Source organism: Melitaea cinxia, chromosome 5 (assembly GCF_905220565.1).
Source record: "Melitaea cinxia chromosome 5, ilMelCinx1.1, whole genome shotgun sequence".
Classification (NCBI taxonomy): domain Eukaryota; kingdom Metazoa; phylum Arthropoda; class Insecta; order Lepidoptera; family Nymphalidae; genus Melitaea; species Melitaea cinxia.
In genome coordinates, this window is record NC_059398.1 from 18,575,391 (window position 1) to 18,603,386 (window position 27,996).

The 27,996-nt window shown below is 35.1% G+C and overlaps 1 long non-coding RNA gene across 2 annotated transcripts; it reads left to right on the forward strand.

The window, feature by feature from the left end:
- The first annotated feature begins 16 nt into the window (after positions 1 to 16).
- LOC123654117 lies at positions 17 to 18,273 on the forward strand. Of its 2 annotated transcripts, none has more exons than XR_006743190.1 (2): positions 17 to 91; positions 18,145 to 18,273. It is a non-coding gene; the product is annotated as an uncharacterized LOC123654117 (long non-coding RNA). The 2 variants fall into 2 exon arrangements; XR_006743189.1 differs by lacking the exon at positions 17 to 91 and adding an exon at positions 15,377 to 15,397.
- The last annotated feature ends 9,723 nt before the right edge of the window (positions 18,274 to 27,996 follow it).

Here is a 27,996-nt window from a genome sequence, read left to right on the forward strand (position 1 = left end):
TGCCCAATATAAACTGTTTTATTACGATAGTTATTGCGCTATGAACTTTATATCTGTAACGCCATCAAACCACTTGAATGGTATCATTCTGGTATGTACGTATAAATTCAGCTGTGATTTATTATGCCATTTTATTACCGGCAAACATGTTTTATATGGTATTATGTATACGAGTATTATGATGAAATAGTTGGAGCAGTTTGTAGTGACCCCGCAGGGTTGTGGCTTCGTTTCCCACCCTGAGTCTGGGTGTAAATTTATTTATATATGTAGTATTTGTATCTATCTTTATCGAAAAAAAAATGTATGTGTAATTTATGTACCAGTCGCTTTTTACGTATAACAACAAGCATTAAGTTGCTTTCTTTAGGAACAGACGACCGTGTGTGTGTGTGTATGTAGATATTTATTTATTTATTATTTATACTTAAATATATTCTGTGTGGTTACGGCATCAAAGAATATTGCCACCCCCCCTCTTCCCGTGAGTGTTCTAAGAGGTGACTAAGGGATAACACAGTTCCACTACTACCTTGGAACTTAAAAATCAAAGCCAGCCCTGCGGTCAACAACCCGCCTGCCCAGCGTGGTGACTACGGGCAAAACACATGAGTTCACGCCATTTTTGGCGTGAACTTGTGGAGGCCTATGTCCAGTAGTGGACTGCGAAAGGCTGCTATGATGATGATGATGACCTAAATATATATATTTGGAGTAGCTTCAATTTTTAACTGCTCAGTGTGTATCAACATAAGGTGGAACCTTTGCTGATTTACAAAATGTTATTGTGGCTTATATTTGTGTGTATTAAATATTATTTGTTTCCCAAATAAATAAATTCTCAGTATATAAATAAATTTTAAATTCAATAAATGATTTAAAAGTACTTTCGAAATCGTTCACAGTGAAATTATAATTATTTATTATTATTTTTTATTTCATAAATAAAATTACTATAAATAAATTAAAATTTTCGTAACTCTTTTATAAGCCGTCAATACGTTACTTAACCATTTAAAACTCATAAAACCTATATGAAAGGCTATTTTGTAAACCAAATCAATTTTCACAATCGAGGCAGTCCTATCAAATTATCAACGCACCAATCTTTTCTAAGCTTTCTATAAAAAGGTACAACCACTATAGTTATTAGAAGGACAAAATAATCGTGCCCGATTGCCTCTTGTTGTACGCAGACATATTGTTCAAGCCGTGCCTGCAGCATGAAAAATTAAAATAGCCAAGGCTTTTGTTGCTGTAATCAAGGGGAGGTGGTGAACTATCGACCGCTATGTACCGTAGGTCTGGCGGGCGTACTCCGAGCTTACGGTATGAATGCTGTGTAATACTCGGTTTTCCCTTTTGTATATTTATTCATAAAAAATGTTTTGATATGCTTAGATTTGCAATAGTTTTAAAGCTGTTAATCGCAAATTTTTTTAAAAGGTTATTAAATTTAGTCGGGAGTGTTTAGTAGTTAGTCACAGTAGCGAGAATTTGGTTTGATTTAAATGAAATAAATTACAAATTGTGTTTAAAATTTTACGTAATCATTTGTTTCTTTTTTATTCGCTTATTGAGAATATATGTAATTTTTCCCACATACAAATGAAATAATTTGCCAGGAAACAATGTTATGAATATAAAAACTATATTATGACGAATTAAAAATAGCAATTAAAAATCATTGCAATATTATGTTTTGCTTATATGTAAACTTTGAACTAAACAAAATACCATCAAACACATATTGTATATTAGCTAAAGGTGTTGACAAAATTAACAAAAACAAAATGCAAACACATAACACCACAGTTTTGTGCAGTCGGTGATTAAAAAAAAACAAAGAAGTGCACGTGTATTGATCGATATAATTTGCATAGTGCATGCAACAGTCTGGCGGAGACACGAGAGGCTCCTTCACATCTTAATGAAGCTCGCGAAAGCCCGTTCGTTTCGAAGAGTGATGTTTACAGGTATAATTATTACGTACGAGGCTACATACGTTAAATGAAATTATTAATTTTGCCATAAGGTGTTTACGTACACATAAAGGATTAAATACAATATCACCATTAGGCACATTACAAACATAGGTAATGTATAGGTGTGTAGCATTATGGTATGATAACAATGATTTTATTTTGCTCTGATATCTAGTGTCATCGTAAACATCGCTTTTCTATTATGTCATCGGATCTAACAAATATTACAAATTATTCATTATACGGTCGAATTGAGTATCGTCCTCCCTTTTTGAAATCGGTTAAAAAGCCTTTATCAACAATTGTTTATCTCAGCACTTTAATCTAAAATTCATTATTATAAATAAATTTCAAACATGCTAGGCAGGACTTAATGACTGAAGACCTATTTACGCTCTATAAAACAAATAGTGTCGTTCAACTACATAGATCTACAATGGTTCAATTCAATTATAGTAGCCATGTTTGACCTCAGTAGGGGGCGACCATGGCTAATAAAATCGACTTAGGTCAATGACTGAATTACTGTCATGAAATAATGTTTATTGAACTTGTTCAAAATGCCACAAAGGAAAATATGCTTAGTCGAAATTCACTTTTGATTCGTAACTTATAAATAAATAATAATAAATAAATATTTACACAATACACACACGGTCGTCTGTTCCTAAAGTAAGCAACTTAATGCTTGTGTTATAGGTAACAGCCGACTGGTATATAGATACATTTTTTTTTTCGATAAACATACTTATAAATAATACATATATAAATAAATATTTATATTACACCCAGACTCGGGGTGGGAATCGAACCCACAACCCTCGGAGCAGAAAGCAGGGTCAATACGAACTGCGCCAACGGGCTAGTCAACAACTTAATAAATCTATACTAATAATATAAAGATGAGGAGCTTGTTTGTTTGTTTATTTGTTTAAACGCACTAATCTCAGGCTTAGAACAAATTGAAAAATTATTGTTGTGCTCAATAGGCTTTTTACTAAGGCGCAGTCTCAATCAAATTTCAAATTAACGCGGCCGAAACCACGGCGCACATCTAGTCGTGTATACTTTTAAATTTTAAACTACGCGTGATACCCCTGTTACAAATAAATACAATTTAAAAAATTAACCTCTGTAACTAATTTAGTTCTTTTAATGGCTTTTGTTATTTGTAAATTTTATTTAAATACAAAACTTAGGGTAATCACGTGAGGCTGGATGGGTTCAGAAAAATATTACGAAATATAAAGAGGACGAGGGACTATTTTGAGATGTCACTTGTATTTATTTGTCGTTGAATGCGCGATTTCTAAACAAACAAAAAAAAAAAAACAATAAAAAAATACCATATAATCATGATGCCTGTCTAGAAATTAGTATGATGATGCTTAATTTATCAAAACTTTGTCAGAGTATACCTATAAATTAAAGATAATATTCCGAAAAATTCAATTTACTTCGCACAACAAAAACTACGTGAATTTTGAGTTGGGTTATTAGTCTTAAACGTCGTCAAAAAGCACAGAGTAGCAGAGTGGTTAAAAACTTGCTGAAAAAATTCACGTGATTGTTGGATAACTCCTAAATAATATACAAAAAAATTAAATTTCAATTGTGATTGAATTCCAATAAACTAAAATAAACATATTTACGATTAGTAAATATTTTCATTTTCCAGTTCCGTGCATTGTTTGTAAATAAACACATACATTTTAAACAAAGTATACGGAAAAATAAATAAAATTAGCTATAAATAGATAATAATTAAACAATACGTGTACATTAATAGAACAATCACGTGCAACCACACGCGGCGCGGTGTACTGGGTAATCCATGCGGTTTGACTATATGTTTTCTTATACGACTATGTCGGCAAACAAGCGTAGTGCTCACCGAATGTCAAGCGGCACCCGTAGACTATAGACGTCTGCAACACCAGAAGCATCGCAAGCACTTTGTCGACCCTATACTTATTACGACCAAGCCTTCCTAGGGGATCTGGTCACCTTACTCACCAACAGGAACACAACATTGCTTGGAAAACAATACTATTTAGCTGTCATCTTCTGTAAGCCCCAGACGAGTTGCTCCAGATTTTGAGCAGGACATATCCTGCTGTACCCTACGTCAATAACCTCGGTTTTGTTTATATACCTTGTTCACGAGACCGTTATCATCTTCGATAGAACAAATAGCAACGGCCTACCTTCCTACGATATTTCAGAAGTTACACTTCTGCCGTGTGAACTGCACACATACACAGTTTTTCCTTAGTTTGCGCTTGACTTTTTATTTGTAAATCGTGTCAAACAAATATTGTGATCAAAGACTTCAAACTTGACAAATGGTCACACATTACAAATGTGTACTTTTACTACTATACTTAATGTTTACTTTTTGAAGTTATACTTCTTTGAGCGCGTTAGGGAAAAAATTTACGATGCGCGCGCACACCGTCACGAAAAAATCCGAAACTGAAGTTAGCTAGTCAAGAAAGAAGAAGTTAGCAACGTGAGGTTAGCTAGCCAATGAAGTGTAACTTATTTTTCTTCTTTTCGTTGTTGAGTGCAAAACGTGTGTCTACTTGATAATTTATTGCACTTAATAAACATTCACGGTTAAAAACCCATGACCTTTTCGATAAAATTTTAATATTTGTTCTTCTAGAAATTTTTATTATAATAATAAAGAGATAATAAAATATTTAATGTCTCCTCCAATAAATGTCAGTGCTTAACACAATTTGCATTTCTAATTGTTTTCACTATAAGTCAACAACATTATAGTTAAAAGATTAAAATGTAGGTTCTACGTCCCAAGGTGCGTAAGATGGGGCAAGGTGGGGTATTTACCCCACCCACTCCTTTCTCGTGTCTAATAATAGATATTTTAGATTTTAATAAGGATATTTTAGGTAGATTAAACCTCCGCTAAGCTATTACTGAAGTACTGAAAGTAAATAAAATATAACTATAATTGTGTTTGCTCGCAAAACGAAAACAAAACCGACTTCAATTACATCGACGAGTAGTACAACGATAAAATAGTTACTTGACTTTATTTTTTTCGAGAATTCTGGACCTTTTCTTTTCTTTGGAAGTAAAATAATAATTATTATTTTCTCCTAATAATTGAGTTTTGCATTTTTTTTTGTGTCATTTTTACCAAATTCTGGGTATGCCCATGGCACCTAGTATTATTCTAGAGTAGGTGGTTTTATGCGATTTTCTTGCAACCGACTGTTAGTCAGCATTGTTATTAACGCCATCTACATCATCCATCCATCCATCATAAAACGATGAAATCGTTGAATCTTGTCTCCACTGGTGACAAGAGGGCTGGTGCATTTTTGCCGAGAGAACCGACATAGCGATTCAACGAGGAAATGCTGCCAGCATTCTTGGCACAATTCCACGCGGACATGATTTATATTAAAACTATCTGTAAATATTTAGTTCTTAAGTTGTGAATTCTAATAATATTATCTATATACCTACATACCTAAAAAAATTATTGAAAGTACTTTATTTAATTTATCGCTTTGATACCATTCTTACAACAATATTATAATTACATTTATCATTTAGACTCTTTAACGCTTAATTAGATAAGAAGCGTACCAATATATTTTTTATTTATTTAAGTAATGTTTGGTATTTTTGGTTGCCAACCGACCTCAAAAAAGAAGAGGTATCTCAATTCAACCGTATACACTTTTTTTATGTGTTCGCGGATAATTTCGTCGTTTGTGAATCGATTTTGATGATTTTTTTTTTGTTGGAAAGCAGATATCCCAAGGGTAGTATCGTGATAAGAAAACCAGGATCTGATGATGGCATCCCAGGGAAATCGAAGGGAACTTTCGAAAATTGTAATGGAGACTAGAGCGTTTGTTATTTATTTATTTTTTGTTTACTTACGTTGTATTACTTGTCGATGTGATTGAAGTCGCTTTTTACGTTTGCTAGCAAACAGGATTCTGACTCCAAAAAAGAAGGAGGTTTCTCAATTCGACCGTATATTTTTTATGTGTGTTCGCGGATAGCTTCGTCGTTTATGAAGCGATTTTGCTAATTTTTTTTAGAAAGAAGATATCCCAAGGTTGGTATCTAATTGGTGGTAATCGAGGGGAATCTTTGAAAATCGTCGTGGCAACTAGTGCGTTTGTTAATTTTTTTTTGTCTACTTACGTTGTATTACTTGTCGATGTAATTGATGTCGGTTTTTTTCGTTTGCTAGCAAACACAATTATTATTATTACAAAGATTAACATCTTGTAACTTGTGAGTATAGTTCTACAATGCAATTACCATACAAAATACGAAAACATTTGTTTCCAGTTTGAATGTCTGTCCTTGTGGTTCTCCCCACCGTGCCTCGGAGAGCACGTAAAGCTGTCGGACCGGGTTGTTATCATAGGTACCTGACAGCGATCGATATTCATAGTAGAGAATATATCCGCACACGCAGTGGAGCAAGGTGGTGAATTACGCTCCAATCTTTCTCCTACACGGAGAAAGAGCCCTAGGCTGAATCGATTGAATATTCTGTAATAGTTTTAGTAAAATTCTAATGTCCACATTCTAGATCATGACCCCATTGATCACGTTCCTGTTATTGAAGAATGTGTATAAAGCATAGAATTATATTATGTTGGCTAACATGGTTGCGTTAGGTAGCGGTGAGCCGCTGTCAGTCATCAAACCGCGACACTTGCGTTACATTTAATTACAATGAACTAGTGTCTCCACTCGGCTAAGCCTTTAGTTTTATATTTAGGCTTTAGGCAGCAAAATGCCAACGGTACCCTATTGATATTGAGGTAGTCATGACAGGAATTGTCTTGCTTAAAATCTGTCACAGCCCGATCGTAGACGTAGTCCATTCTTACAGAGGGGCGCAGTCACGTTTGACATATCCCCTCAAGTTGTGTTATGTTCCTATAGTTAGTAGGGTAGCCAGAACTCTTGTGGATGCATAGTATTGCAGCTGGGGTAGGGTTGGTCGAGGTGGCGAATGCTAGCGCGATCCCATCTCGCCCCACCCAGGCGGACAACTGCTCACACGTGGTGGTTTTTTCAGTCAGTATGAGTCTGACATAACCCTCTGGCGCCCCCGCGCCAGAGGGTATCCAGGGAGGATTTTGCCCACGTAAAAAAAGAGTTGGTAACGCTTTCGTGATCCATTTTAAGTACCTGCGATAATTACTTGCCATCAAGCCCACCGTTTGTTTGTTACAAACCATAGTCGGAATTTTAAAAAGACGATTAGAAATTTTAAATAAATACGCCAAAAAACCTAGACACAATAAAAATTGGGGATTCCCAATATAGTTTTCACATTTTTTAACATAATTTATATCCAGTTGTTACAACGTATAAAAAGATTAATATTATTTGTAAAAAACTTGTTGGAATAACATTTGATTTTTTTTTTCATAATATTTAATGGCTATTTGTGTTTCGTGAACACCATTAAATGAGTAAAAGTCTGACCGCTAACACGTAAGTTCGACACGCACGTTGTGAACTAAATGTAATTATTAATTTTGTTTGTACAGTAAGTGACGCACAAAAATTATAAAAAACTGTTTTATAAATAAATAATTACAACATCTATCTGTGGTTAATTAATTTTCTGTTTTATTTGTTATTGTCAAACAAGGTTTCTACAAAGGAAAAATAAATAACAATAGTGGATCGAAGTTCGAAGTAGGCCAAACACGCAAAACTACTGTTCACAATTTACGCACACAGCGATAAGCACCAACTATATATTATAAACTAAATAATTCGGTGCACAAATATTCGCTAACCTTATTATCTGCACAAAGAATTAGAAGCAATTACAGCAAAGACAATACAATGCAATTGTTACTTCGCTCGTTGAAATAAACACTATTATCACTTCGCCTCAAATTGCGTACGTTTCTGAAAAGTCTATTTTAATAATACCGTCTTTACTTTTACACGACTGAACATCGTGTCTTAAAATTATGAAGATGACAGTCACAGGTTCGACTCCTACACGTGACAGGTATTTGTATTTGTAGAAATAAGTTCCGGTCTAGTTAAGGTACAATCTCCCCACATTATTCCGAAGTGCGTATTATCCGTCTGTCCGTGTTATATTATTACCACCTGATGGTGATCGTTTAGTGGAAGATAGGGGAATTATCCGACAACTTGCACTGGAGAATCATGGTGGGTTAAGCTTCATTCCTTCTATATAGAGAAGAGGTCATTTGAATTTAGTACACCTTATACAACAAAACGCCAGATTAAAAGAAACAGAAAAGAAACGCCAAATTAGGAGAGTGATAATATTTGTAAGACGTGGATTCGTTTCACAACAATAACATATTTACGAAGTTTTTATATGTGTATTAATATAATGCAGTAAATAAAACCACGGAAGATATCTTATCCGTAAATAGACTAAAACGTAGATAACCTTCTTGGTTTAAACTCAGTTACACACTAGTTTGACTGGGGCCTCTTTTATCCACTGGATTTTCAGGGCCCCATAATAAACTACTCTGAAAAATATATGCCCTGATAGTGTCTCAAAACTAAATGAAACACCCCATTTCTTAAAAAACGCTCATATAATTATACTAACGATTACACACTAATTGTCACTTCTCTGTGTACACTTCCCTACCGCTTTTTCACTACGTTGTGTCCTATATACCCAAAGCTTGTCTGGAAGAGATCGCTACTCTAGCGATAAGACCGCCTTTGTACACTGTTGTTTTTTTATTTGTAATATGTTATTGTGTTGATCGTTGTTGTGTACAATAAAGAGTATCTATCTATCTATCTATCTAACGACATACGAGTATAACGGTACTTTTGTAAAAATTGGATCGTAATTGTTTTAGTTAACAACCAGTTTTTTTTTTATCATTACAGCCTATACAGTCCACTGCTGGACATAGGCCTCCACAAGTTTACGCCAAAAATAACGTGAACTCATGTGTTTTGCCCATAGCCACCACGCTGGGCAGGCGGGTTGGTGACCGCAGGGCTGGCTTTGTCGCAACGAAGACGCTGTTGCCCGTCTTCGGCCTGTGTATTTCAAAGCCAGTAGTTGGGTGGTTATTCCGACACCGGTCGGCTTTTTAAGTTCCAAGGTGGTAGCGGAACTGTGTTATCCCTTAGTCGCCTCTTACGACACCCACGGGAAGAGAGGGGGTGGCTATATTCTTTAGTACCGTAGCCACACAGTACAGTATTTATTTATATATAGTTATTATTAATATTTATCTATTTATTACTAATTTATTTCTGCTATTTACTTATATTCCGCTACATTAAATACACCTTTATAATTATATATCTATATCTACTTTATTTGTACATCAAACGCCGCACTGTGTCACTAATTCACAGACACGGACCCTACGCCTGCCCCCAGCATCTTGCAGAGCAGAGCCCTTGCCAGCGACATATCACGCTTGTAGATAGTTCTTTTAAGGTTGTGCTCCAAGATTGTTTTCGTCGAGGCACCCAGCGCTCGGCTAACAAACCTGCCGATTGCGTCATCACCGTCGTCAGTGTAGTAGACACAGGTGTTAGTGTGTCTTGTCAACACTGTCGTGGATCTGTATGATGACCTCGCCGTAGGTTTGCCCATGTGCTTCATGAATGGTCATGACACGCGATCCCTCTCCAGTGACGTATCCCTGGTTTATCAGGATTAACAACACAACAAGGTTAACAATAAGTTATTAGACTCCAGTATTCTGCTATAGTGTCCAAAGCCTTCGCGTATTTTAACTTTGAAATTATATTTGCAGTGAAACTTCTGTAGGTGCATGAGGGTAAAATTCTTACGAATGAAACGGCAACGTTTTGATGAAACGGCAACGTTGTTGTCGATGGTGCTGGAACGGAAATCTAAAGCTTTAGATTTTTTTTAATATAAACGAGACTTAAAAATTAGTTTGCCAAACAAGTTTCACTTCTGACATGTGTACTTTGTACGCGCGCAGTTTTTTTTTACTTTTTGGAATATATTTCAAACTTTAAAACTATACCGTCAAAATGGTCCTATGGATAGACATACTAAACCCTATCTGATTTTAAGTGATACAAGACGATTATATCAAACGCTTTAGAATCAATTGGAATAGCTTCTTTCTTTCTCCTTCAGAAGCAGGAAAATATGTACCGAACAGCCTTTATCCTGAACTAAGATAATTTTCTGAATTATTCACAACATTACGTTGTTTGATGTAGGGCAGGGATGTTAAAAATACGGTACCGTATTAATACGGCCCACGATCGCAATGTGTCACAAAAAGAAAGAATCATGACTTCACTCGATTCCTCTACGGAAGTTTTAAAATGTGCACACTACATTTTTTTACTTAAATCTGGCCCGCCTTCACATTCTAAATTTAATATATGACCCTCTGAAAAATTGAGTTTGACACCCCTGATATAGGCTGTTGTATTGTTGGCTGAATATTTAGCATACGTTATGTTATATTGAGTTATTTAATGTTGTATAACAGTATATGATGCGATTTATACTTCTTAAAGTGTCTATCTTTATTTCTTCAATAGTCTCCCTCAAAATCGGACTATCTGACGCAAAAAAAAACCTTTCCATACACATTGATACCATATTGATAGCTTGCGAGAGAAACAAAAGAAATATTTAACTTATAACTGTGTTTGCAGGCAAACGAAGAAAAACCGACTTCAATTATATCGACAAGTAAATACATAGGTAGACAAAAACATAGTCAAGTAAATACGCATTATCAAAAATTACTCCAAAAGTCGTAATCAGATCTCGATGAAATTTAAATGTGACCACATGATAAACATCGGCTTTTGATTAAATTAAAAATCATCAAAATCAGTGCACCCAGTAAAAAGTTATGCGGATTTTCGAGACTTTCCCTCGATTTCTCTGGGATCCCATCATCAGATCCTGGTTTCCTTATCATGGTACCAAAATAGGGATATCCCCTTTCCAACAAAAAAAGAATTATCGAAATCGGTCCTTAAACGACGGAGTTATCCCCGAACATACACAAAAAAAAAAACATATATTAAGTTGAGTAGCCTCCTCCTTTTTTTGAAGTCGGTTAAAAAGCGACAATAACTAACCTTTTATATTCGTTAATCTTTACTGACGGTTAGCATTCAAAGACGTTTTATTTACCAAAAAAGTATGCGTGTTTCAAAACCATAATTAGTAACGTTTGTATTTCCCGGTAATGGGAATTACGGAGGGGACGCTAGGTTCAAGTCAACGCAGGTAAGCCTGCCTTGTTTAAGCTTAAGTTAGACGCAGTTAAAATTTATTTACATTTTGTGTATGGATATTAATTATTACTGCTGTAGAGATTAAGTTCTTTGGAATATAGTCTAGGAGTGTACGTCTAGAGATATAATAATATGAGTACTTGTTAATTACTAAATAGAAAGTCATTCAAGATTGTCGAAATATCGAGCTCCGCAAAGCGAAAATAATAAATATGGTAAATATCCCGTTTTCGAATAATTTTCGTAATAGAAGTAACCATGTTAATCTAAAATCTTATTTTATATTTATTTGAGTATGTTAGAAAAAATCGCGAAAGGTTTGGCTGAAATATACCTGGACAGGCTATATTTAATTCAAAATTTAAAATTTAATTTTTATTTCATAATCAGTGTCATTCATCTCTAAATCGGATCTTTTACTAAAATACAAAAAATTTAAACATTTAACCTAGAATAAAAAATAAAAAAAATAACAGCTTTGCTTATGATAACAACTCATAACTTATATTTTGTATTTGTTTTACATCTTCAACCTCGCGTGGGCTACAGCGCGATTGATTTGATCCATCTTGAAATATTTCAAATTCACATTGAGAAAGGTACTATGCACTATAATCAACTCTATTTTACCCGTGTAACTTTTAAACATATGCAAACATTGGGATTAAACCTAACCTATCTATTCATCTAGAGTATTTTTAGAGTATTTTAAATCAAGAGTGAATAGGCATCTTCTAGGCAAGCGAGCACCATCTTAGGCTGCATCTTCACCTACCATCAGGTGAGATCGCAGTCAAGCGCTAGTCTATATATTTAAAAAAAATCTTCCGCTTATCTATGTACCAAGTACCATTGCAATCACTATTTTTTGCGTGAATTTTACTTAAACGCTTTGTCTTAACTTTCATATTTATTACTTTAGTAGGATTATTCAAGGTCAATGTTTAGTTTTTTCTATTACACAAGTTCATAATATTATGATGTAGTTATACAAATTACGATGGACTTTTACGCCGTACACTCAAGTTCCTACAACAATGTGATATGATTCCGAAAGTGCACGAACACGTGCCCAGACCACGACGAAATCTGGCATGAGCGGGCATCAAATTTTTCATTTAAAGCATTAAAGCTAGCGCAATAGTTTTTGAAGAACTTCTATACGCACGCTTGACTAGGGGTATAAGCTGGTGATTGCGGGACGAGAGCGTTACGAAAAGTGGTATCGGGCGAAGCGAACGGAAACTGAGAGGGAGATATAGGTTAGTGAAGATAGAAAGAGTTACGTTCTGTATATTACTTTTGCGGTAACTAAGGAAGTTGTACTTCAGTCGTGTGGTCGGCACCAGTTTTTTTTTGCTGATACCTTATTATTAATAATGTCTATTGAGAAGTTGTTTATTTTTTAATGCGTATTTTTTAATAACTATATTATTAAATGATTAAAAGATATTCACAAATCGCACGGTTAATACTTTGTTATCAGTATAACACGCGATAGGTCGACAGTAACAGATGATGAAGTTACATCATAGCGCCTTGAACTTGTCTCGACATGTCGGTTAGTGATTCTGAACGTGTTCAATTTTAATATACACGATAAGCCTTAAAGTAGATATAGTGCATTACAGTTACATTTGACAATATTTGAATAAAATACCAAAGCTTTTCACATAAATTTCCATAAACAATAAGTTTATAAAATACGCGCGTTGCGGTGTGACAAAGCCAACCCTGCGGTCGCCAAACCTGCCCAGCGGGTGACTATGAGCAAAACACACGAGTTCACGTCATTTTTGGCGCGAACTTGTGGAGGCCTATGTCCAGCAGTGTACTGTGATAGGCTGAAGTGCATCTAAACAAGAAACAAAAGACGGATCTCTGCTGGAGTGTCATTTGATCGAAACTTAACTGGTATGGATAGTGGTTTCACTCATTGTTTCTCGTTTAACAATATTTTACCGAATCGAGATTGGACCGAAAACGAACTACGAACCATTTTTTGACTAAGAGGCTAGTAGTAGTACAAAGAGCCAAGCATATATTACATGATGATATCACACAGTACAAAATCAAAACCTTGAAGTAATTTGAGTGAGTTCGTAGCATTCTAGTTAAGTGTTTAAGATACATCAACAAGACGATTTACTAGCGAACTATTCAAACTCACCTGGATCCAATCGTTGAACAAAGAACATATTTGTTTAGGTATAAGATAAACTTCAAGATGTGAGGAGATTTTGATTTTAGATGTTTACGGTAATTCTGATTTAGTTTTGTGTCTGCTTATCTTAATTGATGGATGTAATGTAGGAAAACGTAATAATTAATTATATTTCATTATGAACTTGAATATTTATAGATTTTAAGATACAAATTATTTATTAAATCAAAAAATTTAGAATTTTAAGTTGTTACAATATTGTGTAAACTTTTTCGGAGTTTTACAAATTAGTATACATAATTGTGTTTGCTCGCAAACGAAAAGAAACCGACTTCAGTTACATCGATAAAAAACAACGAAAAAAAAAAGTTATGAGTTACACAACGACTGTCGACGAAAAACTGCTCAAAAATGACCACATGACACGCACCACCTCTGACCTCTCGATAAAATAAAATAAAAAATCATCGACTCAAAAGTCCACCCGCCCAGTCAAAAGTTCTGAGGTAATATATATAAAAAAAATACAGTCGAATTGAAAACCTCCTCCATTTTTGAAGTCGCTTAAAAAATATAATTTACATTATATATACATATATTTTTTTAAATCTTTAATGTCTCTTTTTAATATTAAAAACTTGTAGGTAAGAATACTGGCTTATAACATTGTTTTTAATTACAAATATAAATAGATAAAATAAACAAAACGACTTACTTCTTATAACTGACGGACTGCTGAACAAAACACAAGATAAAAACACACGTGTTTGTACATAAATTGCAATAATTTTATTTTTTATTTTTATATTTTACACACTATAATCACTTTGAAAGTACTGGCATATATGCAAAAAAAAAAAAAAAAAAATTAAATGATATTACAAAAATATATTTTTCATTTTGAAATTTAAAAAAAGAACTGTCAGATTAATATCCAGCGGACACCACGTGCACCGCCGCCGGGCGTCGCGGTCAAACTGATATCGAGAGAAAGCACAGTCCATCTGATAAGGAACAGCTGACTCAGTGATAAGACGCCACGCGTATGGTTATGGATCGGGTTTGTTTTTAATGTAATAACTTTTATTTTTTAACTTAGAATATATATTAATTAAATTATACTTGACTTGGTACGTTATTTATAATAAAGCGCAGTTTCTTTTAAGGAATTATAATAATGTCATTAGCATAATTGATTTATAATTGTATTGTAATTTGAAAATAGAAGCGAAACTATTATCAACTATCTCACTCTATCGTCTGTCTCACACACAACCACAACTACATTTTTTTTTAATTTGCAAAAATCATGTGCACTATTTTGTCATTAAAATTGGTCAAATTAGTTTTAGACCAGACGTTTCATTGGATTTATCGAAAAAAGTATTTTTCGTATCCATCATATCCTAACAAATAATAAAGTAATTACATACATCTGTGTATATGAATATTGTTGTTTATTAATAATTATTATGTCTGACACGAGATACGTCGGTCGTAACATTGAACGTTCAGTTCAAATCACGTGCACGAATACCTACTAAGTTGTAATTGGTCATAATAATCACTAATACACATAATGAACAAGTGTCTGATGCGTAGGTACCGAATTAATTATAAGTCAGATTAAGTTTACAATGTTTTATAGGCAGCAGCGTTTTCTGTGCGACAAAGCCAGTCCTGCGGTCACCAACCCGCCTGCCCAGCGTGGTGACTGTGGGCAAAACACACGAGTTCCCGCCAAACATTATGGCGCGAACTCATGCGTTCAATTAGGTAAAATAAGGTAAATTAACCCCCTCTTCCCCGAGGGTGTCGTAAGAGGCGACTAAGGGATAACACAGTCCCACTACTACCTTCGGACTTAAAAAGCCGACCGATGGCGGGAGAACTTGGCGTGAACTTGTGGAGGCCTATGTCCAATAACGGACTGCGAAAGGCTGCTGTGATGTAATGTGATGAGGTAAATTATTAAAACAAACAATTTAATTTCAAGTGCTTTTAAAAGTAACTTGTGTTAAAATCGAGTATTAATCAATTATTAGAATTAAGTATTGATAATGTTATAATCAAGTAATAATATCAATGTTAAAACTAGAATAATTGTTAGTATCGATTATTTATACGTATGAATGTTTAAAGTGAATCATATTTGTAGGGTAGATGGAAATAAGAGTTTAGATGTAAGAATAATCACTTTGTAATGTCAGTGTGGGAGAAAATTTCAATGTAAACAGATCAAGCAGTGAAATAAATCAATGAATGATTTTGTGATCCGAGTTTATTTAATTGAAAACCGAATTGATCCAACACTTGAATAAAATCATTTTTGATTTTGAGTTTCACTGATTTTGAGGGTAGAACTAGTCCGTTGGCGCAGTTTTTATAGTGACCCCACACACACCCAGACACGGGGTGAGACCCCGTGTCTGGGTGTCTTATATATTTATTTATATATGTATTATTTGTATGTATGTTTATCGAAAAAATATATGTAGTATACCAGTCAGATGTTACCTCTAATGCAAGCATTAAGTTGCTTATAGTTTAGGAACAGACGACCGTGTGTGTATTTAAAAAAAAAAAAAACTATTTACATAAAGCAGCTTTACTCTAAGTAATACAAATACTTTCAAGCAAGCTTATTATCAATATAAGAACAAGGATTAAAACAATGCTAGAAATATTTATTCGTAAGATAAAATACAAAAAAAATTGCAATGAACAGTTATTCACAAGATTCTGCATAACAATGTTCTGTTAGTCACATTTATGGAAACAATAACTTTATACCTGAGGGATAGAACCCTTCGGACTGTAGTATGACAGTACAAAATGAGAAGAATGGTATCACTCATCATACTTTAAGATTGGCAACACTGTTTCAACAAAGTAATGTTTATCTATATATACCCAATAGTTGTAACTTATTATTAATTGTACTCTATTGTACACATTTTTTTTACCAAATATTCGATAAAATCCTGAAGATCTAATTTCTAAACAAATGAATTTTTTTTTGTTAAGTTTTAAGTAGGCGACATTGACATTTTTTTTTCTATTGATTCTAAAGAATTTTTCAAAAATTGTTTGGTTGCTTACAATTCGTTTAATTAACAGTATTCTATATATCTGTTGGGATTTTATGTTTGTTTATCAGACTTAACCGTGCTTTTGTTTTGTATTGATTCATAGCTGTCAACTCTATGTGCTCACTAACTGTTGTTTAATAATAATTGCTGAATACACCTTAAAAGGCAAATTATACTGTACTGTACCTATGTTTAACTTTGTATGTCTACTTGCAATGTTTTTATGACGTGTCAAAGTGTGTCTATGTAATAAATAAATAAAGTTTTTTTTTATAATGCAAAATAAATAAATAAACGTCCCACTCCCAACATCCCCTACCCCCTATTACCATTACCCCTCAGTCCGGGAGTCCGGACACACACAATATATAAGCCAAACATCCAGGCCAAGGTATAGGTTACCATCAAAGCCTATAAAAATATCTGATTGAACCGCGACTAAATCCGCGATCGCCAGCACAACGCCACGCCAACGCCACGCCAACGCCATCACACACACACACACACACACACACACGCACACACACACACTTCAGCCTATCGCAGTCCACTGCTGGACATAGGCCTCCCCAAGTTCGCGTCACACATCCCGGTCTTCCGCAATCCTCATCCAGCCTACACCGGCAATCTTACGTAGATCGTCGGTCCAACGGGCCGGAGGACGTCCCACACTACGTTTGCCAAGACGCGGTCTCCACTCTAGGACCCGTCTACTCCAACGGCCATCGGTCCTGCAACACAGATGACCAGCCCACTGCCACTTCAACTTGCTAATTCTGTGGGGTATGTCGGTTACTTTCGTTCTCTCGCGGATAGTCTAATTTCTAATCCTGTCTTTGAGAGAGACCCCAAGCATAGCCCGTTCCATTGCACGTTGAGCGACTTTAAACTTGTGGACCAGTCCCTTCGTCAGTGTCCACGTCTCGGCTCCGTATGTTAACACAGGGAGGACGCATTGCTCGAAAACTTTTGTCTTCAAGCATTGCGGAATCTTCGAAGTGAAGACTCGACGGAGTCTGCCAAAAGCCGCCCAGCCCAACCGAATCCTCCTATCGGCCTCCTTCTCGAAGTTGTTGCGGCCTAGTTCGATAGTATGGCCTAGGTAAATATAATCCTGAACAACTTCGAGGAGGGTACCATCGACCGATACCGGTATCGGTATGACTTGGTTGTTAAACTTACTTTAAAATAACTTTCGTCTTATCCAAGTTCATACAGAGACCGACACGTCGGGAGGACTCGTTTAGGCCGGCTAGCATTTGGCCTAACTCATCCAGCGTCTCCGCAAAGATGACAATATCGTCGGCGAAACGAAGGTGAGAGATGAATTCACCGTTGACGTTGATGCCTCGTTCCCCCCAATCCAAGGTCTTAAAAACATCCTCTAGCGCAGTGGTAAACAGTTTCTGTGATATTACATCCCCCTGTCTTACCCCACGCCGGAGGGAAATAGGTCTTGTTCTTTGGTCATTGACATGAACGGTCATCGTCGCCATCACAAATTATATTAAAAAATGTGAATTATAAAAATGAACCTAAAAACCTAAAAAGATATCTAGTAATTAGAAAGTAGGTTACAGTAATTTGATATGTTTGTTAAAACCCGATTTAATTTCAGGACTGTACGATGACACGATGATCGGGGCCGACAGCCGTATCGCGCTGCGAGCGCTGATAACGTGACCTCACTAATCTTTCTCAACGATTACACGATTATTTTATTGCAATTAAAACTATAATCTGTCAAATATATTAGTTTCTTTTGATATCTTTATATTTAATATTTTAATTAGTACCCTACATTATCAAGATAGGAACTCTGGTGTAGAGGTGCGTGTGCCGTGTAAGCGCCTAAACCAGTGGTTGCTGGTTCGCTTCCCTGCTTCAGAATCGATATTTGTATTTGTACAAATATTTCAATGCAGTGTATTCCAAATTACAATTAACTAGCTGTTCCCCGTGATTTCACCCGCATTAACTTGTGGAAAAATCGTACTAAAATAATATATAGCCTATGGCCTTTGATAAAGGGACAATCCAACACAAAATCAATTTAACAATTCGAACCAGTCGATCTTGATATTAGCGCATAAACAAACAAACACTTCAGCTTTATAATATGGATGACTGTACCGCCCTTATATAGTATCAAAGGTAGTCACATCGATATTCCATGAAACGCTAAGAAGAAACAAAGCGGTGTCAACGAACTTGTCAAATACGAACAGCTTCAAAGGCGTGAGAACGACGCTTATCGATTTTCGTTTTATTAATAAAAGCTCTGCCTTATTGGTAAAGCTTTATCATAATTTTTAGGGTTCGATAAAAGGTGTCAACGAAGTCCTTTATTAGAACTATACTGTTAAATTATTAAGGGTACGGTACAACCCTGTACTATGATGTGTAGTCACAGTACAGATTACTGTTTTTAATACCTATTTATGAACACGAATTCATTGATTTGTGTGTCCGTCTGTTTTAAATACAAAAAACGCATTATACTTCACAGCCCAGAGGGTAGAAATCCTGCGTATGGGTATAAAACAAAATAACCAGAGATATTTATACAATACTAGCTGACCCGGCGAACTTCGTATCGCCTAACACAAACTTTATCGTATGGTATTAAAGTTCAAATTGAATTTTAAGTATTATCACAAATCTTTTGTATTGGAGTATTGAAAAGTGTTGTTTTTAGACTTTTTCAGGAAATTTAAATTTTTTTTTTTTATTTTTTCTCCGTAAGAACCATCCTCGTACTTCAAGGAATATTTTAAAAAAAGAATTAGCGAAATCGGTCCAACCGTTCTCGAGTTTTGCGCTTAGCAACACATTCAGCGACTCATTTTTATATTATAGATTTAGTATTATTAGTCAATAAATTAAGGAATAAAATAAAGGTAAGGTTGTCTATATTCATAAAGCAGTGCTGCGTGGTGGATTATATGATCTTTCTCGTACATAGAGAAAGATACCTACGCCCAGCAGCGGGACGTTACAAGCTGAGTCAATCAATCAAGCAATCAAATATACACAGACACACACACACTTACAGACTATTGTCGTATTTTTTCAAACAGTATCTTAATTACTTTATAATGTATTGTCGTATTTTTTCAAACAGTATCTTAATTACTTTATAATGTGTTAGTAAACAATTAATGGTACGGATCCCTATGTACTATGGTATGCTCGCATTTCCCTGTCTAAAGTATGGATCATGTGTAAGTAATAATTTCTTTGTATTAAAGCGTGGTCAAGTTTAGCGTTTTCATTTCTTAATGACTAACATAATGTGCATTTTTACTGTTGATTAGTAACCACTTGTCATCAATTAACCTAATTAGTATTTGATTAAAAATACTCCATCTGTCATTAAAAGATAATTATAAATAAATAATAAATAAACGTCCTCCCACTTATCGCCTCCTAGCAGGATTTTTTCTTTTGTCGGAAACAATACACAAGCATAAACGGCCAGATGACGGTAAACATCTGTACCGTCAATATAAATGTTTGCCACGTGCGGATTAATCCTATGAGACTTACAGCGGTTGTCGTTTTGAAACTTCTGACTGTAACAGGAAAATAGTTAGCAGGTAACCAGGGCCGGACTTAGGAAAGGGCGACCGGGGCTACAGCCCCGGGACATCCACAAAAGTGGGGCCTCCATAATAGAGACTTCAGAAAAAACAATTTCAAATTTAGACTAATAAACACTAGTAAACAACTTTTCTTTACATATTTTTTCGCATTTTACCTTTTAAAAAATGTCCACTTTATTTGGAAAATAATTTGGGGCCAAGGTGCCTTCACTCCTTTGTTGCCCCGAGGCCTCCAGACCTCTAAATCCGGCCCTGGAGATAACACATACGTCCTTCTTTTTTGCAGTTAAAATAAATGTGGAACATATAAATCATTAGAACGATTCTATTGTTGCTAAAATTATCCTCCTCCTCAGATGTTGGTCATTTATTTACGAAGTCAATAATAAAAGTTTGGGACAAACAAGCGCCGCTGTACTCCACCGACAAGTCAGCTGTTCGAGATTTCCTTTATTATGGTATTTACGAGGAAACTTCTGTATCAATTCGACGAACACATTGTATTTGGGGCACTCGTATGGATTCGTACTTATTATACTAGCTATGGCCGCGACTTCATTCGAATCATTTTACGATTTTCTTAAAATATGTTGATAACGTGACATTATAAAAAAGCGATGTCTACCGAGACAATGGACTAGAGACTGCGTATATAAATTTGTTTATTAATTTAATGTACCTAATGTTAAATTGTTACAATTTTAAAATTGTTAGTTGATTTGCTATCACGACTCTTTTTTATGTCAATTTGTTTTGACGTTCGTGTGTGTTGAGCGAATGAGATAATAAAATATTTGATATTTCCACCGACTTTTTATTAAAGAAAAATAATAATATAAAACAATGTTCACGTAGCAATATATGCAATAGAATTAATGAACCGTAAAACATAATATATAGTATAAAACAAAGTCGTTTCCCGCTGTCTGTATGCTTAAATCTTTAAACCTACGCAACGGATTTTAATTCGGTTTTCTTTAGTAAATAGACGGATCACTGAGTATGGTTTATATATCGCTTCAGCCTGTAATATCCCACTATTGGGCATAGGTCTTTTTCCCCATGTAGGAAAAGGATCAGAGCTTAATCCACCACGCTGCTCCAATGCGGGTTGGCGGATATATACCCTACTATGAGTAACGATCGCTATCAGGTGTACATGATAGCAACCGGGACCGACGGCTTAACTTTATATAATGCTTGACTTTGTATATACATATACATACTAATAATATACATATATACATAATACATGCGTAATATAATAGAGGAACACTGAGAGTTTTAGAGGTTTCTAATGTGATGTCGTAAATAAACACATTTTTTGCGCATATTATTATATATTATATTTATTATCAGCATTGCACTCGTGCGAAGCCGAGGCGGGTCGCTAGTAAAATATAAAGAAGAATTCAAAATACAAGTTCTTGACATCTATCAAAAAACATTTTTACAAACAATATAAAAACATGAAATGAGGTTTGATTGTTACGCCGATATAAAAAGTTTGTTTAAGCGTGGATACGCCACATGTGTAACTTATAACGAAATAAATAGTTCGGTTTCATTCATTTCATTTTCTAAAATAGTCAAGCTAAGTGTGCTGTTACGAGCCTCGACGTAGTTTTGTTTTTAAAAATGGATTTAGTAATTGAAAGTAGAATTATTGATTAAGACAGCCGCCGGGAATGGATGTTGGATCGAGACTGATTGACTGATGTTTGGGATGCTCGGTTGTGAGCTAGGACTGTCAGAGTCAGCGAAAAAGGTATGGTAGGTAAAGGAATGGATGCGTGGTGAGCGGAAAAGGGTACAAATAATATTTATAACGGCACGTATATATAAATACAGTCACAGTAATATATATATGTGTATATATACAGTCGAATTAAGTAACCTCCTCCTTTTTTGAAGTCCGTTAAAAAACCAAGATTTTTTCTTAAGAGATAAAAATGAATATAAAATAAAAACATTCCACATCATCCAGGTCACTTGTTGCTGGATCAAGGCGAGGTCCCCCGAGTCTTGAGCTCCTTCACTTGACGACCGTTTTCATTTTCAGCAGAGTTTAAAGTCGTGGTGTAATTAGACGCGTCTTCTTTTCAGACCCTTCACAAAGTCTGAAAACTTTAACTGAGACTGTATGTGGACATCGGCACTTTTAAGGTTGTAATGACTAAGTTTTTATATTTAGATGTGAAATTTGTCTTGTTAGGGCGTAAATAAAACCGCAGGTTTTAATTTTTTTTTTTTTTTTTGATGTCGCAGGGTAACTCATTTACGGGTGATATCCAGGATGCCCGGGTAGGCATTCCTAGACCGTATGTCGGCTTCAGCACTTGGGGGTGCACTACCGACTAAAACCCCTGCGGGAGCCTTCAGCCGCTTTAATTGGAGGGTCCCGGATCTGCAGGCAACAGGATCCCTCAAGCGACTGGCTGGCCTCGGCGAAAAGACCAGACTTCTCCTCCATGGGGACTGTCCGGCTCACCTCTGAACAATCCCGAACAGGTTTTAAATACTGTAATATTTTCTTTCAATATATATTTATTACATATGAACGACCTTATCACGGCTAGGCTGACGTTAAGTGACAACTATAATATTTAAAAAAAAACACATAACAATTACTCTGTCAGTAAACAACATATAAAACCTAGCTCACGGAACTTCGTACATCATAACATGTCTTATGCCATATTACATAGATTTTATGTCTCTTTTACTTTTACGGATTTTTGTAGTAATTCTTTACGCACGCTTGAATTGCGGAGTAATCTGGTGAATGCGTGACGAGAGCGTTACGATAAGTGTGATCGGGTGAGGCGAACGGAAGTTGAGAGGGAGATATAAGTTAGATGGAGCTAAAGAAGTCTTACTTCAGTCGTGTGGTCTAAAACTCCCTCTTTTTTTTCTTTCTTTAAGCGGAGCATCTGATTTTGATGCGGTTTGAATAGTTTTTTATTGTCATGTATGTATGTGATTTTAAATTTTAAAAAAGTAGCGAGAATGTTTTTCGTCCAGATTGTTCTCTCGGTCTACACTAGAGAAACTCATTTATTTATTGTTATATTTAATAAAGCTGTGGATATAATAATTGTAGATTGATTGGTATTTTTGCAACCTTAACTTTTTTTATATTTGTTAAGATTTTTTTGTGAATGTGAATTTTGGTAACCGCCAACCCGCAGTGGAACAGCGTGGTGGATTAATCTCAGGAACTCCTAAATGGAGAAAGTGGCCTGTGTCCAGCAGTGGTATGTACGGGCATATTAAACATTTTTTTGGCATTCGTTAAGTTAACCACCTTATGCGAACAGAACATTTATTTCATTTCTTTTCATTTACAATTTAAATTAATTTTATTAAAATATTTTATACATTATTGTTAAGATATTGCTTGGAAATACACAAAATAAATAAATAAATTTGCACACGAGGAAAATCGAGATTTTTGTTAAATACATTTAATTTAATAAATAATAATTACTTTAAATAATAACTGCTTTCCTCAAATAACGGGATGACTAATAACGTAAATATATTTATAGATTTGATTTCTAGGAAAACCCTATTCAAATTAGAATCACGTACGCATTAATTATAATTAAAATGCAATTATATTAAATTTGCTAATTAATGTTATCATCATCATTTGTAAAAGGAAATAAATAAATCTATATATGCTTAAAATATGAAGTTTTTAGTTGTGTAGAGCATCTAGACAGAACAATATTAAAAAAATTGCCACGACACTTCAATTTCACACAAAATTAATAATTAGGACTTTTTTTTTTTAAATATATAACTAAGTCGGCAAACAAGCGTACGGCTCAACTGATGAGCACAGCGGGAATTTCCTGCTCAAAATATGGAGCAGCTCGACTGGTGTAGTACAGAAGACCACAGCTAAATAATACTATTTTCAAGCAGTATTGTATTCCTGTTGGTGAGTAAGGTGACCAGAGCTCCTGGGGGGATTGGGGATTGGGTCGGCAACGCGCTTGCGATGCCTCTGGTGTTGCAGGCGTCTATAAGCTACGGTAATATCTTACCATCAGGTGAGCCGTACGCTTGTTTGTCGACCTAGTGATATAAAAAAAAAGAAACAACGTAGTTAGACGAAAAAATAGTCAAGTAAATACACGTTATCAAATATTAGTCAAAAAGTAGTCATATGATCTTGATCAAAGTTTAATGGAACTATACAAGATAAGTATCAGCTTTCGATTAAATTCAGAATCTTCAAAATTGGTATAACCAGTGAAAGGTTTTGCGGTATGCATAGAACAGAAAACTGAAGCCACTTTTTTAAAGATGTGTGAGTGAGTGTTGACACTTTTTAAAAAAAGTCCCTAACATTTTTATTAACAATTAATTTAATATAGGTAAAATATAGGTATGTGAAAATAAAAACCAGTTTATAGTTTTAAATATATTTACTCCTTTTTTCGATTCTGTCGACGAAATCTGTGTCAATGAAAACTTGCATTTTTAAGTAATTGATGATTCCTCTGAGGGGCAAGTTCCTGCTTTAAAGACGTCTAACTCTTTGCTGTAATAAATTGATTTTATTTTTACATTTTTAAGCTATTGCATAGCTTCTATCGCGGGCCTTGAGCGCGGGGACCGAATCCAGAAATTCCGTAACGAAAAAACCTCACGCTCCCCACTCCGACGGGCACCGAGGTGTGGCTTGAAGGCCGTGCATCGTCTAACGTCGTTTCAGTTCGGCAGTCTTCGACACGGCGTTGTGTGCGTGCGATTAGACGTATTGTACGACTCTACGAAACTCGCACGAATCGAGACGAGCTGCTCCGAAATCGGACGAATACATAAGCAGCTGTTTATGAGGATATTAAGTCGCAAACTTATGTTTCTTATTTCAGTTATCATAAACCTATAGTTTCAATGATAAATATTCCTGAATAACCAACAGCTACTGTAAGATAATAAAACCCACATGTATTGTAAAATAATAAAAATATTTTAAACAATATTAACTTTTTATTTATTTAATAAAAGAAAAAAATTTGTTTTCTTATCGGTCACCACGATCAAAAAGTGTAACTTGAATTAATATCAAAGAAAAAGAAATACTGCATAAATAAAATAAATAAATAATTATAATTGCATAAGTTGATCCAAAATGCTATGCAATAGCTTTACCGCGGCAGTCCCCGAGTGCCACACGTTTTTGTTTTTAAATTAAGTTCCTGTTTTTTTAACTTTTCTCTTAGTTTATGTTTTCTAGGTGTATCAAAGATTGAATCTTGGTTAACGACTGATTTAGACTCATCGGGTCGGTCCTAGAACAAAAAATATAACATTAAAATACGTAGTAGTAAGTAGCAGTATATACTTGATGGTACTCTGCGAAGTCCACGTTTTGTACCGTACATGTCAGCTTTATCAAAATGGTTTGAACAAACCAACTAGATGAGGATGGCTGTCGTTGTAGTTCATTTCGGCTCAGTCGTAAAGCAGCTACCCATTCATCTCCTATTAAAATATTCGTTGGAAACCTAAAACCATGATATTTAGTAGTAAAATATGAGTAGTTAATTCACAAATTTAAACAGAAACAAACGAGTTAAAAATTCATATTTAACTTGACTTAATTTAGGAAAAACATAAAAATCACACGATAAAAAAAAAACAATAATATTGTCCACTTTCTACTTAATTATTTTTCTATGATTGCCTACAATTTACTTACCCGCATTTTGGGCTAATGGAAATAAAAATTACTGGTAACACTCCCTCGGTACGTCATTTCGGGACATCGAAATTATAAGTTCCGAATAACCTCAATATTATTTTGGAATAACAAGAAATATAAAGTTTTGTATGTACTTACGTGTGAAACGATGTTTCTTCAGACTTTTTATTCACTTTGGTATTGTTTTTGTACCATTTAATTACATAAGAACGGCATTTTGAAGGCAAAGTTACTGTACGAGGCCCCGTGAGATACTAACGAAAATGAGCGTAGTTTGATGCATATGTGTGCGTGAACGCGTGTGTTTACTTGAAGGAGCCGAGTTTTGTGGCTTCAGTAACAACAAAGGCCGCGCATTATCTACTAACTTTCTAACTTTTTTTACTTGATCTATGGCGGTATGATACAATGTAGGGTGACGAAAAATAGTCAAGTAAATACGCATTATTAGATATAACTCGAAAATTACTTGACACGCCACCATTTAAAAAAAATTCAAATCGTTTCACCCAGTCAAAATTTCTGAGGTGACATACATTGAAAAAATAAAAAATCAAATTGAGAACATCCTCCTTTTTTGGAAGTCGGTTAAAAATTTCTAAGTACGTCACTTCAATCAACACAAAACACATTACCTCGGAAACATCTATTTAATTAACGGCCTTTAACCTTCCCATTGTTATAAAAATAACTAGTCCACCGCAGAGCACATAACATCTAATTCGAGCCAGCAAGTAAACCAGCGGGCGACGGCTAGTAATTGTCGTAATTGGACGCCAGCTCCGCCGCCCACCAATAATCCATTAGTAAGCGATACATTGACGCTATCATAAAGAACATTTATTGCGTTTTCATTTAAAGGAACACATTTATATTTGTTCTTTGTTATTATTTAGCTAGCCAACCCTATGTGTCGGTGTCGGTTATTATCATTAATACCTGATAGCGATCGTTACTCATAGTATGTCCGCCGATCCGACAGAGGCTGTTAGGACAGCCAAGATAGGTCTTGCGAAATATTTACATAATCAAAATTGTCTGTAATTTCAAAACTTTCTGCACGAATTTCTTAACTTTTCTCTCTGTAAAAAAAAAGTTTTTACGAAGTTTTAGAAAATAAAAAAAAAATAGCCAAATAACATTATCTTTAAACACATGTATAATTTGATTAAATTTTTGGAAATTAAACATCGTGGTACAAATTAAGATAGCAGGGTGTTTATTGGCTGTTTTTTGGTTTAGGTATCGCGCCTGTTGGCATTATTGAGGCATAGCACCGTCCTCCTATATATGTCGTGATGTTCCCGGACCCATTACCCTTCCTTTTTGAGCCTTACGTGATTGATTGACCGCTTTACGTATGTAATGTACTTAACAAGTTGACAAACAATTTAAAATAATATTAACGTTAGAACTTTATTGGTCACTGTCAGTCATTACTGACAGACGCGACAGTTTTAAATATTAATATGACAGCCGCCATAGTAGGACTATGATTATATCACAACATAGCTTGCAGTTGCAAGTAACTGCGTAAAAAACTATTTGAAATTAATTATACGATTATGAGTTTTATATTACAATGGTTTTCCTGCGGTTCCGTTCGCATCAACTTTTTTTTTTGACATGACTTCAAAAAAGTTATTTTTGTATCCCTTTGGTCTGAGCTTGTATGCGATTGCTTTGAAATATTCAAAGTAAGCAATTCAACTAAAACACCACAATCTATTCGTTCACAGAAGTCTTTAGATCTTCAGAACCAAAATAGAAACTTGAAATGTTCACATAATTTTTATTACTGTATTCCGTCGTTGAAACTAAAATAAAACTAATGAAAAGTTAAAAGTTAGGGACGGAGGGACTGACGGAAGGGTGTAGTCGTAAGTGTTTTAGGTTAGGGTTTCTGGTTGATAGTCATGGAGTTTAATAATATTTAACTGAGGTAGGGCATAGCAAGATATCCTTTTTTTTCCTTCATGGATACCCTCCAGCGCGGGGGCGCCAGAGGGTTATGTCAGACTCCAACTGACTAAAAAACCATCACGTGTGAGCAGTCGTCCGCCAGGGTAGGGCGAGATGGGGTCGTACCGGCGGTCGGCCCGGACAAATCCTCCGGGACCCTGCACAATGGTGGGGTGGCCTC